General features: G+C 50.8%; 1 protein-coding gene across 1 annotated transcript in view; it reads right to left on the bottom strand.

The window, feature by feature from the left end:
• Positions 1 to 14,934, bottom strand: part of GRIK4 (glutamate ionotropic receptor kainate type subunit 4) — a 209,398-nt gene extending 194,464 nt beyond the window's left edge. The window contains exon 1 of the mRNA XM_064524269.1: positions 14,872 to 14,934. The gene's annotated coding sequence lies outside the window, so the exon portion shown is untranslated. The remainder of the gene's footprint in view (positions 1 to 14,871) is intronic.
• Positions 14,935 to 15,505: the final 571 nt, after the last annotated feature.

Genomic DNA, 15,505 nt, shown 5'->3' with positions numbered 1-15,505 from the left:
TATCACGCCAGGATTCTCAAATCATCCCCTTTTGGGCTTAGTGCCAGCTGAGAAAGGAGTTGCAACTTCTCGGCTTTCAGCTTCCCACTGAACACACCACCTCTTCAGCATCAGATTTTAGCGGTGGGAAAGGGAAAAGAGAAGGCTTCCCTTCAACCCAGTTTGAGCCCACTCCATAAAAGGGCTGCAACAAAACTCTTCATTAGCCATGGCTGGCAAACTTGAAAGGAATAAAAGGAACCAATGAGTAATGCAACGCTATAAAAACATAACAACCTCAATAATGGGAGATCAAAAGCCAGCATAAAACCTCCACGAAAACAAAGCTGCTGAAACAGGAGTGCTTGAGCCAAGGTGTATAGCTCAAAAACTCCATCTGTATAACTGCATTTTGAATATGGCATCTGAAGCGCTGTTACACACACCAGCCTGGAAATGGTGGATTTCTAGGCCTGACAAACACACACACGTGGACACAAGCTCTCCATAATCTTGGAAATCCCTTCTAAACATTCCCATCCCACGAAAAAACAGGTGAGGGGTAGTGGCTCTATCTGGCATATGTGACAGCTCTAAAAGCTACATTTATGGAAGCAAATGGAGCGTATCAGCTCCACTGTATTAACACCCATGTCTGCAAATGAGACTCAGATTTTTTTTTTTTCTTTTTGCTGTGACTGAAAATTTACTTGTTCTACAGTCACGGAGAGAACAGCTTTGAGTTGTACTTTCAGAAAAGCATTTCCACCTTCTGTAGGATCGACTCACCTTTATCTAACTACATCCTAGGTGCACAATCTTTTCCACGCTTTGCATGTGGACACAAGTGACGAGAGTCCTCGCAGCACAGTACCCCCCTACTAACAACCAGCAAACCTACCAGCTCAGAGAGGGGAGGAACTTGAACTGTTGCGATCTGCAGCAGGGCGAGCCCTGCAGATGACTACCACCAGTGCTGAGATCCCATCCATCACATCAGCTTAGGACTATAAAGAGTTTTAAGGCAAAATGGATTTGATCATTCATCTCATGAGATGGCTGGTATATTGCTTAAAGCCCCAGATCCCAGGCTCGAGCTTGCAAGAGAACCTCTACCTTCATTTTATCAGGCTGATGAAAAGCACATTTCTGGTTCTTATTGCCCTAAAGAAAAGTTTGAATCCACACACTACCAAAAACTGATTTGGGGAATTTAATAATAAAAAAGACAGACAGCATCGCTTTCCCTTTGTGGCTTTAATCCCCTTGCCACAGTTTTCTACCCCGTTTTACCAAGATCCCCAGGCACGCACACTGCTCTTTCTGCCTTCCCGTCAGCTCCGCCCGGCCGTGCCCAGCGGCCCCTGCCCTGGCACAACCCGCTCCCGAGCGCCGCGCTCCCGCAGCGCCTTCTGACCCGAGGCTGGCGTGGGGAAAGACCCCGGAGCAGGGAGGAGATGGGCCCAAGAACGCATCCCGGGATTGCAAGATAAACAAGGCTTGTTTAACTCGTACCTTTTACCAACACACCTTTAAGACCTTTCTATTCCTGAATGCCACCTATAGATACGCTCTTAGCTTCTACTGTTCTCTCCTCTCCCCACCCAACTTTACAACAGCTGGAACAAGCCCTGTAGGATTTTCCTCTTGATACAATGATATTCCAGAGACCTAAAAGCTATAGAGCAAATTCTTATACAATATAATTAACTCAGCCTCCAAAGGATAAACATGTCAAGATAAGAAAACCTTTTTTTTCTTCTTACCAATGCAATGATGATGTGATTGAAAATGTCGTGTTCCGCGTGTATGAGCAATATTCTCATAAATCATCATCCAAAATAAATTGTTCTATCATTTGTACTAGTTAGAAGCTATTCCAAGTCAGACAAGCTGAAAGCAGGAGCTTAAACATATTTAGTATGGTAGGAAGGATATTAATTCCCCTCCCTTTCTATATGAATGTTAAACCATAGCCTCTCGCAGAAGGTTAATCAATCTTTCAAAAATGCCCGAGTCCACCAAACACAGCAGAAAGATTTTAAACACCAGCCCATGGCTTCAGGAAAGCCTAGCGCAAATCTTACGTTTCCTGCAAAATTTGTCACAGAAGAAATAATTGGGTTTGCAAAACTTCAGACATCCCGATGTCATGCCACGAGTCTCGTTCTTTGAGAAAAACGCAATTACTTCAGACGCAGCGGATTGCGTGATGGATGCAGAGAAGTGAAAGAGACTATCGTTCAGGGAAGGGGATTACTGGGATCTGCTGCCAGCTCCTCTTCTCGCATTACAGAAGCGCTCGGAGGGCTCGAGGTGCAGGGCCTCGCGCATCCGGGCGCTACGTCTTGCCCTGCCGTTCCCGCCTCGGCCCTGCCGCTCCCTCGCGAGCGAGAGCTTGGCCAAGCCGTTGTCCCCGTCTTGCCACCACTCCCCTCTGCACTTGCACTGCACGTGAGTCTTCCCACACGTGGACATACACCTCCTCCCCAGGGAGCCTCAAGAGCTTTCCTGAAGTGCTGGAAAAGGCTTCGACACGTCTCCAGCAAAAAGCATTGCATGAGCGCACATATATTCTCGTTGCTACCTACCAGTTAGCCTGTACGACTTGTCCATGATTACCCGACTACTCAGCCATTTATGTGAACGACGCCATAAAAGAGCTGTTGGAATGACACTAGGTTTTGTTTTTCCTTTTCCCTCATTCCCATAAAACACTATTCACTTCCATAATTGAACCCTCCGCAACAAAGAACCTCTAACAAATAAAGCAATTTCTGGAGAAACTCGCACCCTAAATCCACACAGACAACAGCTCTTGGACCAAGTTCAAATGCATCCCCTGGTTAAGTTCTTGTCTCAGGCCACTTAAAAACCCTGAAGTATGAGGTGCATTAAAGGTATTTGGGAGAGAACAAGGACAGCACACAGGCTGAGATCACTCCAAAGAGGAGGAGACGATGCTAATTGCACAGCTAGTAAAATGGAGTCATTGGGGAAGAAAAAATGAACAGTCAAGCCAGTTAAGTGTTGCAAGAGCAGCTATACTATTTAATCAGTGGTAGGCCATCCACCTGAAATGAGAATAATAGATTACATCAGGGTAGTGACAGGCAATCAATGAACACTCAATTAACAGTTACAATATTACTAACTTAAGCAAAATGTGTTTTTGCAAATGGTATTCTCTCCTTCACACTGATACAGCCGTAATTTAATTTTCTTCAATGCACCAACACCAAGCATGGAGTGAAAAAGAAAAAAAAAAAAAATCAAATGCCACCATCTGAAAAGAAATACCCTTTGATTCTGCAATGAACTGAGTCAAACTGGTGAAAGAAGATGAGAAAAGCACAATGACCATCTGACAACATTTCCTACACAGAACAGGGAAGCAATATAGTCCTACAACAGGGCGCTAGACCAACAGCCTAGAGACACAGCCTTTGTTTCCCCAAGCTCGCGCAAGTTTATAACTAAACACCCACCCTGCACTGCTGCTTTACAGCTTTCCAGAGAGGTCAATTCCTGCATCATCTGTGTTCGCCCCAGGGGTAAAGTGGGACATCTGCCTGGGAGCAAGGCTTTAGTCTCCTGAAGTCAGGAGACAAAGCAATAACAAGATCCTTTTGGCTTTATCGTCTATTAACCTTTGGGCCTGGGATGTCACAGAGTCCGAGAGAACTGTCCTGGAAATGGAAGGCATTAGATGGACCGCCTTAAGTTGAGCTCTGCTTAGCTCTAATCCTCTCCTCTTCAGCCTAGACTCAGCTCTACAGAGAGGACAGCTGTTCAACATCTAGCCCAGGGCTTCCAGCCCAGATAGGTCGTCAGATTGGGACCATGGCTGTACCCCCCATCGCTTGTGAGACGTGCACTGTTTCAAGGCGCAGTGCATCACTGCTTTTTCTTGCAGTTGCTCCTTTTCCAGTTCTGCCTGGCTTCGCTGCTTTAAGGTGGGAGAGAAGCTAAGCATAGGAGAAAGTAACCTTCCTGAGCACACCGTGCGCTCTAATTAACACGCCAGCCACTGCCTGAATGGTAATGATGCCTCTTAATCTCTCTGCCCGAGTTTGCTGAACACGTCTCAGGTGGTGGCATAAGGGATTTGTGGTTGCAGCATTCTTTGTTTCCGTGCAGGCACACGCTGGAGGCTCTGAAGGTTGGTGCCTCTAATGGGAGAATAAGAGGGGAGAAGGTCTGATGAAATCAGAAACTAGACATGCTCACGGAGGCTGATGAAACACCAGCTTTCTCGAAGGGACAAAAACCAGAGGATCGGCAAAGGAAGAGGGGAGAAGCTTGCTGGAGAAGTCAGACATCAGAAAGAGAGAATAGATCATTGTTTTCTGTTTAAAGACACCACTACAATGCAAAACAAGAAGATCTGCTGAATGCAATGGGTGCAAAGTGATAACAGGAGGATAAAAATTAACATGCCTAGTTATTCCAGCTGTGATCAGAACCCGTTTCACCCTAGGACTTTCAGATGTGTGAACGCAACTGTGGAAAATCTTTCAAAGCCACCTAACAACAATATCGTGAGATGCCCTATCTTTAGCCTCCTCTTTGAGTCACATCCTGTGGTCACAACGTACAGCAATAGCATAACTAAAACATTTGCAGCCAGTCAACTCCGTTTAACAGCACCCTGTGGGCCAGTGATATTTATGACATCAACTGACATTTGAATGGGACATCGACTGCAGAGCTTCTAGCAAAGAACATGCAGGACATCTGATGGGAGAAAAGGGAATGAAGACAGGCGATGTAGGGGTGAAAGGTCCTTACTGAAACTACTTTCTCCTGTGCACAGGAAACTTAGGGACTCTTGTACATCACTGTCCAAAGGTAACAGAACATCCCTGACTCGTAAATATGACTCCGCTTATTCCGAGTGCCCTACAATGACAGCTCTGCATTTCTATGTACTTTCTGCCTCCCCTGGGTAGTTATTCTGGCCAAGATGCTTCCAGTCCCAGCTGTAATGTCCTGCTAGAAATAGGTCAGTTTTTGGACAAGATCATTCTGCCTGTCCCAGTCACAGTGGGAAGAGGGGATTCTTTCATTGCTGTTCAGATGAAGGACAAATCCTCAAAAGCAAAATCTCAGCAAGAATGACAGTTCCACATGTACTGGGACCCCACCACTGCAGTATTATGGCCTGAGCTTCTTACCGAGACCTAGGGATGGTCTCAGCTGACAGCAACCCTATCTTCTCTAAACTGCAGCCCAACTCCATGGTAGATTTTGCGCTCTCTCTCTCAAAGAAAAAAAAAAAAAAAGGATTAATAATGTAATTGATAGATTTGAAGGACAACAATCAATGACCATTTTGATACCCTTGTTTTACTTGCTATTGACTCATCCTGGATTCTCCTTTCCTAAGCCTCCAGTTTGCAGTTGACCTAAAGCAGCTCTTCAAGACATATCATTTCAAGTCCTAGGTAATTTGCTTAAATATAAACCTGTACAAAAATAAAATATATGCCTTTTTTCCCTCATCTGAATTTATCTAGCTTGAGCTTCCAGCCACAGCACCATATTCTGCCTTTGTACCTTTGGCTAGCAGAAGTCTCTGCCCCTTGTTAAATACTCACAGACAATCATCAAATTGCCCCTTAACCTCCTCTTTGTTGAAAGAAACAGATGAAGCTTCAGTCTCTCCCTCTCCAGCATGCTTTACACACCTCAAATCATCCCTGTAAGCTCTTCTCTTATCTCTTGCCAGTTTGCCAACATCATTTTTAAGGTATAGATACCACGACTGCACACAATGCTCTTCCTACTCGTATTCATTATTTCTCTGCTTAGACAGCCCAAGATAGCATTAACACTCCTGAGAATTCACAACACAGCCCAAGACCAGCCAGTTATTGATAAGGTAATGAAATTAAACTCTCACCTTGATGCGGTGACTCCCAGGGGTTCCTTTTTCCAACTGAGGTTTCACTCCCTGCTCCCGCTGACACGGATTAGTAAGTTATCACATGCCAGCCCTGCTACAGGAGCTGCCTGTTCTTTTACCCTTTTTCCACTGTAAACACAAGATCACTTGACCAAATTTCACCCCCTTTCTCAAACCCTCACTTTTCCCAGGAGCACAGGTTAACCATTACCTTGACTCAGCTGAACAGGGCAACTGATGATGCTGCAGGAACCCCAAAAATAGTCTGAGCCATGAGCTGAACTTCTCCCCCTGCCAGGATCCCAGGGAAAAAGAGGGCACTCTTCCCCCAGACACAGCCGCAGGTCCCCAGGCACGCTCTGTGCTACTGCAGCAAAGCCAGCTCCCTGGAGCCAAACAAGCTCCATCAGTCAAAGCCAAGCAGTGTCAGGACATCCGTGCTCGAGGCTCCTGCCAGAATAAATACACTACACAAGGATTACAGCTTTTCGCACCGCTTCCAACAGAGCTACGCCTATGTCACCGTGCTGGTTCAGATCTAACTAGAGACGTACCTTCGGTCCTCCTTCCAGAGACATGCTCCTGCCTCTCCGACACCCGTGAGACCCTGGGCCAACGTCTCCGGGAGCCAGCCAAGCCCGCTCGCCCGCGTTTCGGGTGACACTGCCGGTCTCCCGCAGGCTCATACCAGAGCCCCGGTGTGCGACGCCGGACGGAAAGCGCAAGCTCGTTCGGTGTCTGAGGGGATGCGGACCGGGGGGTTGCTTTAAGAAGGCTCCTCTCTCTCTATTCTTAGCCCTACCAGTTGGAAGCTAATAGGTCTGGATTTTTCCCCAACAGCCAGGAAAAATTTGTCATAGAAAATGGGCAAGCACTGACATCTTAAGATAGAAAAAGATGCAGATTTCCAAACTGTTTGCAACATATTATGGAAATACATTCTTAGGGACTATTAAATATGGGGATTATTGACTGAATAAGCAGCAGCTGAATGGACTAGCTTGCAAATACGTCTTTAGACAATTCTTAAAATGCAGATTAATCATGTAACAGACCACAGCATTTTCCTCCTACAGACTTTCTAATGATCTGTTGCATAAACAAACATCCAGACAGTTTTGTTTGCATTGGTGTTGGCCGCGATGTTCTTCAATAACTAAATAGTGACTGAGAAGACTTAAATCTTGTTTAACACTCAGCAGGAACAGAACGAAAGGCACGCCAGTCCCGCTCACTGAAAGCCATCCTCTTTGAAGACCCCCATGAAGTCCAGCAACCATAGTACAAGAAGGCCCCATTTCCCAAACATGAAACCCAAGACTCCAGCTTCAGATATACCGGGCAGCATTACATTCTCACTATAGTTATGCCATTAGTGTTCATTAAAAAAACCCTACATCACTGACATCTGTCATCCAATGACTAGTATCTCCATCAACCCCTGCGTAAACAAGCAGGGCACATCACACTACAGATATCGTCCAGGGCTCTCTGCAAACTCAGGGAAATGTCGCTGTTGCCCAGTGATGCCAGAGTTACACTCTGAAGATTTTTACAGCTTCAGAGAAGATGAAAGCTGGGGGGGGGGGGGGGGGGATTACACCCTTCTTTGCTGCTGCCTGACACAGACCCTCACCCACTAATTCCTGTGCAATGACTTCAACCTTTAAGTTAGAAGAAAAAAAAAATCCCATCTTGAATTTAAAATTGCCATTGATATAGAATCAACCACAGTGGTTGATTACCCTTATTGAGAAAAATTTGCATGTTATTTCTAGATTATGTCTTCAGCTTCCAACTACTTGATGTCTTTATGCCTTTTCTGATAGGTTAACATGCTGCTGGATATCAAAACCAATGCAAAGCAAGTGTGAAACATTATTATTCCAGCTTCACACCCACTTTCCCTTGGTGTGAACAATAATGCAAACTGCAAGACAGTGATGAATTGGACCTGGAGAGGACCAGATGCTCTGCGAACATTAACACAGTCTCTGCCCCAAACATTTTTCAGTCTAAAAGAGATGTGATAGTCTGCTTTCAAAGCTGTCCATGCACACATACAATCTTCCTAACACCAGATGTTACCAGATCACACACGAGGAGGAACAAAAATGGGAAATAAGCAGAAAGAAAACAAGAAAAGGGTGAGGGTAAATAAGGAGTAAGGGTGGAGTAAAATATATTTTGATCAATCTATTTTGGGTGGAAAAAATGCAAATCTGGCATGTGTAACAGTTTGCAAATCAGCAAAGGTTTCACCGAACTGCGTACTAGTAGTACTATGCTGCACTAGCAGCACTCTGCTGTACTAGCGAGTACTCAGCCATGCTCTGCCAGTGGCTCCCTGTGTTTCCCAGCTGTGCCACTTCACCCTCGACAACATTAAGTGCAAGTCTATCAGACACAGCAATTTGCTGCTTCTTCATCATCATCTACAAAGGGAAAGCACAAGCCCAACACGAATCTCGCAACAGATTTAAACATCAGTGACAACTAGCCTTGCAATCCCTCTGCCTCTGAGCAGGGCCAGAGCGCTATAAAAAACCCTTAGCGCCAAACACAAGGCGTTCTTCAGAAAAATGTCAACTTCTGTCATTGAATCAAAAACTCTCCAGTTTCCAGCAAAAAGTTAAAAAAAAGCATTAAGGCTGAAAAGAAACATTGCATGCATTTTTAGCGATCCCTCCCCTCACGATCAGGCCCAGACTATCTTTGATCACAGATTCAGATGTCCGTGTAGGAAGGGGAGACAAGGGTGCAGACCCGCGATCGCATAGAAAGAGCCGACTTTCTGCCGAAACAGCTGAGGTGCGATCGCACAGTTCAATCTGCAATGTTAATGACGTAAAGCGCTTCAGCTAGAGCCACGGGAAGGACCCACGGCGACTCTCCCAAGGGAGGGGACAAGGGAGCCGGCATTACGCGGCACGGGGAGGGCTGCTCGCCAGCGGTCGCCTCCCCCCGCCCATGCTACATGGCAGTACCAGAAAGGAAAAACCTGCTTTTTAAAAATAGCAAAATCCTCATGGAGCTGAGCACACGCCTGAGTGGGTGGGAAATTAGTATTATTATTACTCTGTGCTCCCAGGGTCTATGACCTCAGATGACTTGTTTGTGCCCAGGGCAAATTTTTGCAGACTCACTATTAACCCTCACAAGGCAGGGTTTATAAGATCACAGAAGCATTTCCATTAACTCTAGCCTAGCTAAGCATTGCCAATATGATCTCTCTCTTATTTATGCATATGCAATGAGCCCCAGATGAAGCTCCGCTGCTTTATTTCCACACCGCCGTGCTGATGCTGAGCTAACCAAATAAACCAACCAAAAAGCGGGTGGGGAAGGGAGGGGGGACCGGAGAGAGTAAGGAGAAAAACGTATGCCCGTCTCTCCTGCTCATGAAGGATGCAAATAAATTCTGCAGACTTTGAAGCCAGCAGATCTCAGCAGAGATGAAAATCCCCTTGTGCTGGATAGCTCACCGGGTGCTCAGTTGAGACACTGCCTGGATGTTGCTTTATGCAGCTGCTTCCGTGCAAAGGATGGTCAGAATAAATATTGCCCTGCTACCTGACCGAGACCTGGTTCAGGGATTTGCAATCAAGCAGAAACACGAATCCTCCAGGCCCTCCGGTCTCCCTCCCACCACCGTGAGACCACAGCCTCTTCACAAACTGCACTTCAGGCACTTAACAATAACTCACTCCCCTTCCAACGCTGTAAACACTTCCCAAGTCTCTGAGTAAGAAGTGATGCAGATCTGGATAGGAAATCACCCACGTACACAGACAGCTTCTATTTCCTTCCCTGATAAGTAATTAATGCAGTCTCCATCCCCCCGGAAAAGCCCCAGGACGGCCCCAGCAGATGGTAAAGGGGGAGCTCACCCACCTGGGCAGGCTCAGCCACGTCCCTCGCAAGCCATGCTGAAAGCCGGCGAGTCCAGCTGGACGCCAGCCTGGACATGCTTGTGTGCACCTCAGGCAGCCGGCCCCCAACCGACCCCCCCCCCACTTCCAGAGCCCCACAGGGGCAGCTGGAGCTGCAGCTGCAGGAAGGGAGCGCACGGTCGGAGGTTGCTCGTCCCAGAGCCGCCGGACCCCCCCGCGCGGTGGTGGAGAGCCCCTCTTGCCAGGCCAGAGCACCTCCGGGGCTCCCCGTCCCCCGCAGTGCGCCCACGCAGCCACGGGGCCTTCCCAGCTGCACGCTGCGAGCAAAACCCTCTTTACGTCCCTGCCTTCTCCTAGCAGAGCCCCACAGAAGCACTGCCGAACCGCATCCTTGGAAAAACAGCCAGATTTGCTTGGGTTTTTCCTCTTTCACATTCCTTAAACACTCGAGTCTGAGTTACACCCTGACTGCTGTTGCACAGGCTGATCCACCGGCACGCTCCAAAGCAGCAGCCATGTCTCTTAACTCTTCCAAGCGTTTAGCAGCAAAAGTAAGCCCTTTTCATCGGCACGCTCCCGCTCTAACCCAGCTTTGATCCATTTCCACCTCCAGATCATTAGGGATAATAAATAACTCCAGCCTCAATGCGAGGAACCTTCACATAATCACCTATCTGTGCTCCCATCAGCACTGCTGCATTACACTTCTATTTACTACCGCTTAACTGGGGAAGCCAGCGGCAGGCTCTGCCCCTTACCCTGTAGCTGTTTATTGTCCACCTTCTGTTATTTACTTCCTACAACAGTATCTTTTGGAGGGATCTAATGAAAAGCTCTATGAAAAACTCAAATAAACTAGGTGCACCGGTACATTTTCAGCTCCCATTTTATTAACCTTCCAAACTGCAGTAGCATGGGCAGGTTTCCCTGCTGCACACCCATCCGTTTCGTACCAGCTATGGCGATTTCGTCCCCAAGGTTAGACCCATACGAATGTCCGAGGGGTAATGAGGGCCTCCGGCTGGCACAGAAGGGAGGCAAAATCCTACACGCCAGCTGCCCAGGAGACTTGGCCCAGCACCTTCTCCCCCCGCGGCAGAGCAGTTAGCACACGAAGCACGGGACAACGTTCCCCCTAACAGCTCCTGCGTCCTGCTCACCTCATTTGGCACAGTCAGAGCTCTCCGGGCACCAGTTTCTCTCCCTGTAAATCACAGCTAAGCCTCCTGCCCCATCACTTTTGTAAGGCACCTGGAGATGTATGGCCAAAAAGTACTAGAGTAGTCCTATGCTATCTTCCTTGCTTAAATGAGCTGCTGTCCACACTGGTTCGGCATTTGGAAGTACAGACAGCTTTTCTGTTTCTACCGCCTCGACCCTTGATAGCCTTTGAACCACCCAACATCTCTGCTCCGCCCACCGAGCCACTCAGTATTGACCAAACACAGAAATAACCTCATTCGAGTTGGTCCTTACTGCCTTTTCCTCCATCTTCTCCTTAAAGGTAACTGCCACAGTCACCATCAAGTATCATAGAGGCCTAAGTTCAAAGTTGCCATCCTCCTTCACAGGCAGCAGAACAAGTGACTGAAAAAGCAGCTCTTTAATATTGTGGAGAGCCTTAGAGTTGCTCATTACCTTCTTGTATGTTTTGCAATATCTTTCCTCTCTCCAAGTCCCCCTTTTTTCTTGTCAGAGGACCCACAACAGTTAGCATTTTTCCTGAAAGTGGGAATAGTTGGGTGAAGGGGAGCTTGTAGTCTCCCCGGCCCTGGAGTGACCCCGCAGTAGTACCAGTAGTCTTTTCTCTGTACAAAGCAATCTTTTCCCTCATGATGAACACTAAGTTTTCTATTCCTATATAAACCTTTCATTACAAAGTCACTAATATCCCGTTGATTTCTTAGTATCATTCCCACCAAGTCCAGGAGACAGCCTTCAACTTGCTAGACCAGAATTTCAGTGTTCCTCCTACTCACGCACAGCAAGAGGCTCCTCGCCTGAACCGGTACCTCTGCCTCGCACACGCTGCCTTGGAAGTCTCTTGCCCAGAGCAGAAAAGAATTTGAGAAGACCTGCAGAGACTTTTGTCTCCTCTTCTGCCTGCCTTCCTAGAAGCACAGCGAATAAATAAAATCTGACCCCAACAAGCGCTGCGCACAAAGAACTCCTCCCAAAGTCAATGAGAATCAATATACACACTGCAGCCACATCAGCAAGCCTTAAAAAGGCCAGACACCGACCACCTGCCCATCCTTGGTCCAGACTGAGCACGCAGTAACACTTAAACCACCCTCAAGGAAAGTGAAGCTTCTGGCATGAGTGAGTTCTCCTCATTCCATATTTTCTGGACATTTATCACTTCTGTCGCCCCGCGTTCCTCACCACCCATGCTGCACATGCACTCTGCAAAAACATACAGCTTCACTTGCGGCCGAGGGGCCCAAGCCCTCTCCAGGTGTCCTCTGGCCTTATCACACCCCAAACCAGCTGCTTCTCCCAGGGAAAGAGTCTAAATCAATATGGTCCAAGCAGCCCTTGCGGCAGAAAGCAGACATCCTATATTGCAGTCAGAGCCTTTCCCACCAGAACTAATGCAACGAACCGACACCTAGCAGAGGACCTTCCCCAAGACCTGTGTGAGTTTTAAGTTCACTCGCTGCTTTTCTGCAGAGCAAAGAAACCAGCACAAGCGCGTGCACGCACACAACAGCGGGGCTGGGATTTCCTGGCACCATTTAGCTTCGGGATCACACAGTGGTTTGGAGGGAGCTCTGCACCTACCTGCCTTGGTGTTCCTCCAAAGACCAACTGCTTTGCATCGCTTGCTGTTCACCCACCGATTGCTCCGTGCTCTCTGGCATCTCAGTATTTAGGCCCTTGCCAGCCCACATGACTCCCTGGCTCGTTTTCCTCACGCAGACGCTTGCAAAGGAAATCTCCAGCAAGAAACTTGCAGGCAGCAGCACTGGTACTGCCGAGAGCTGCAGACAGCTGCTCTAAAAACCCCTTCTGCTCCCCCCCAGCACCACGTCTCCGAGGTCACCGTTCACACACCCTGCTCCCCCCACGAGCAGGTCCCCATAGGGAGCCAGCCCGCAAAGGGGCAAGAGAAACGGCTGTTCAGAGAATGCTCTTCTTTCTTGTTTGCTGTGCTAAGCTGACCATCCAAAGCCCTCTTCCTCCTCAGCACAGTGTGCTAACTCCTGCTCCCTCTCCTCCCAGGTGCAGGTCCTTACCCAAGGCGTTAATTAACACCACATGTGGCAAAGGAAACACCTGCGCACCAGCAACAGCCCCACACAGCAACTTTCGCAACTTCTGGCTTTGGTAGTCAGGCCCAACTCTGAAATGGAAACCAAAGGGGAAAGATTCAGCCACTTATTATCTCTTTCTCTACCCAGATGGTTCCCTTCAAATACACAGCCTAATACGCATAAATACTCAAGCAGACTTGCATCGAGACACTTTAAAAATGCTTTGGCACCGTGGGAGCCTCACGGCAGACTGCTTTCAAAGCGCACGCTTCTACCATTATGCAAAAAGCAGAATAAAGCAAGCATGGCAGCAAAACACCGCGCAGAGTTAACGTCGCCCTCCTACTTGCGAGCATCCAGGAGCCGGGCACGCAAGCGGCCACCGCCAGCGGCTCCGGAGGAGCGTGGGGGACCCCGCGGGGACGCTCGTTCGCAGCGGCTGTCGGCGCTGCCTCCGCGGCCAGGCAGGGAGGGAAGGCTCCGCTCTCGCTTCACTGCAGCGGTCACCTCCGGCCGGGACGCGGCTGCTGGATGTCTTCTGGGAGAAGGGACCGTCTGGCTTTAGCGAGATGCAGGGATCGCTTCCTGCCGGGGGCCCTCGCACCGCTGGCGCGGGGCAGCGGGGGCCCGCGCGGGCTCCAGGAGGAGCATCTCCCCGGCTGCGGCAGCCAGCAGAGCTGGCCATCCCCAGCGTCGCGAGCAGAGGGCCCCCAGGGAGCAGCGCTGGGTCTGCCAGCAAGCAGCACCTCCCCACGGAGGGACTAAACGGGGGAAATGCACCCCAGCTGCCTCGAGCGCCTCAGGTGCGTCAGGTTAGCTCCCTGCAGGGTCACACCTGGGGCTCAGCCCCGGCAGGTGGGGAAGGAGAGAAAGCCGCTAAACGACGACGGGTGAGCAGCCCTTGCAGCGCTGCAGGGCACGCCGGAGCGGATGCACAGATAACCAAGAATAAAGTTGGGCCTAGGGAGACATTTCCACATGGAGTTTGCCCCCGCTCCCCACAATTAACACTGCTTGCTCATTAGGGTCTGTATCAGAATCAAACCCACACTTCTGCACATACGATGAGTGCTCCCTACATTGCAGGGCACATCCTTCACGAGCATAACTCTGCCGAAACGCATTCCAGAACAATTAACCTTTTATTTTCAATCCAAAGACTGAGAAAATAGCTATCAATGAGCGTCTTCCTCACCGCCGGTGACGGTAGCCAGGCTCCGAATATAGCAACATGCAAGCGGAGGGGGAGCATCCATTCCAGCCCGCTCCCGTGCAGGTGTCCACCCCACACTTCCCCAGACCGGGGACATCCCGGGAATTGTTTTCAGGCAATCCACCGGAGTTGCGGCCGTGCCGAGCCTCCCCGCGACGCGCACACACACACGGACGCACACACACGCACACTTTGAACTTCAGCTCCGCCGAAGGCTAAGCGAGCTATTCTGCAACTCTTCCTCCCCCGAAATACCACGGCCGCAAACAGCCCGTCCGGAGGGCCGGCAGGACGACGGCGACCGCGCGGGCTGGCAGGCGGCGGTCCGGGCGGGGGGAGCCGGCGCCCAGGAGCCCATCGCGGCGCCGCTCCGCACCTCGCCGCCGAGCGGCTGCGGCGGCCCCGCCGCTCCCCGCCGCCGGGCACCGCCGCTCCGCAGCGCCCGGGCGCCCCGCGGAGCCCGGAGCGGTGGCGGCGCCGCTGCCTGCGGGAGGCCGGCGACGGGCGGGGAGGGGGCGCCGCAGCCCGCCCCCAGCCCCCGGCCCCACCGCCGCCCCCGGCCCCGGCCCCGGCCCCGGCCCCGGCCCCCGCCCTCCCCGCGGCAGTGGCGGCGGCTCCTACCTGCGCGGCGCGGCGCGGCTCTGCCCGCGGCTGCTCCGGCTCCGGCTCCGGCCGCGCTCCGGCAGCGGCGGCGGCTGCGGGGCCCCCGGCGGCGAGCGGGGGAACTGCACGGGGCGGGGGGCGCCCGGCGGGGCCGCGCCGGCCGGCAGCGACGGAGGGAGGGCGCCGGGGCTGCCGCGGGCGGGCTGGGCACGGGGGGAGGGAGGGATGGAGGGAGGGATGAGGGAGGGAGAGGGGGAGGCAGGAGTCGAGGATGGAGAGGAGAGGAGGGCAGAGGGCTGGGGATGGAGAGATGGAGGGAGGGAGGGCAGAGGAGTGGGGATGGAGGAGTGGAAGGAAGGAGGAATGGAAGGCAGGAGGCAGGGCTGGAGGGAGGGCAGAGGGAGGGCAAGGGCCAGGGGATGGAGCAAGGGATGCAGGGCAGGAATGGAGGGGGCAGATGGAGGGAGGACAGGGGACTGGGATGGAGGAGAGGAGAGAGGAATGGAGGGCAGAGAGAGGGCAAGGGCCTGGGGATGGAGGGAGGGCAGAGGGCAGGGGTGGAGGGAGGACAGGGGACTGGGATGGAGGAGAGAAGAGGAAGGAGGGAGGGATGGAGGAGAGGAGGCAGGGAAGGAGTCGGGAAGGGCTGGGA

The sequence above is a fragment of the Dromaius novaehollandiae genome, chromosome 21, assembly GCF_036370855.1.
Source record: "Dromaius novaehollandiae isolate bDroNov1 chromosome 21, bDroNov1.hap1, whole genome shotgun sequence".
Classification (NCBI taxonomy): domain Eukaryota; kingdom Metazoa; phylum Chordata; class Aves; order Casuariiformes; family Dromaiidae; genus Dromaius; species Dromaius novaehollandiae.
This window is presented reverse-complemented; position numbering and strand designations above follow the sequence as displayed.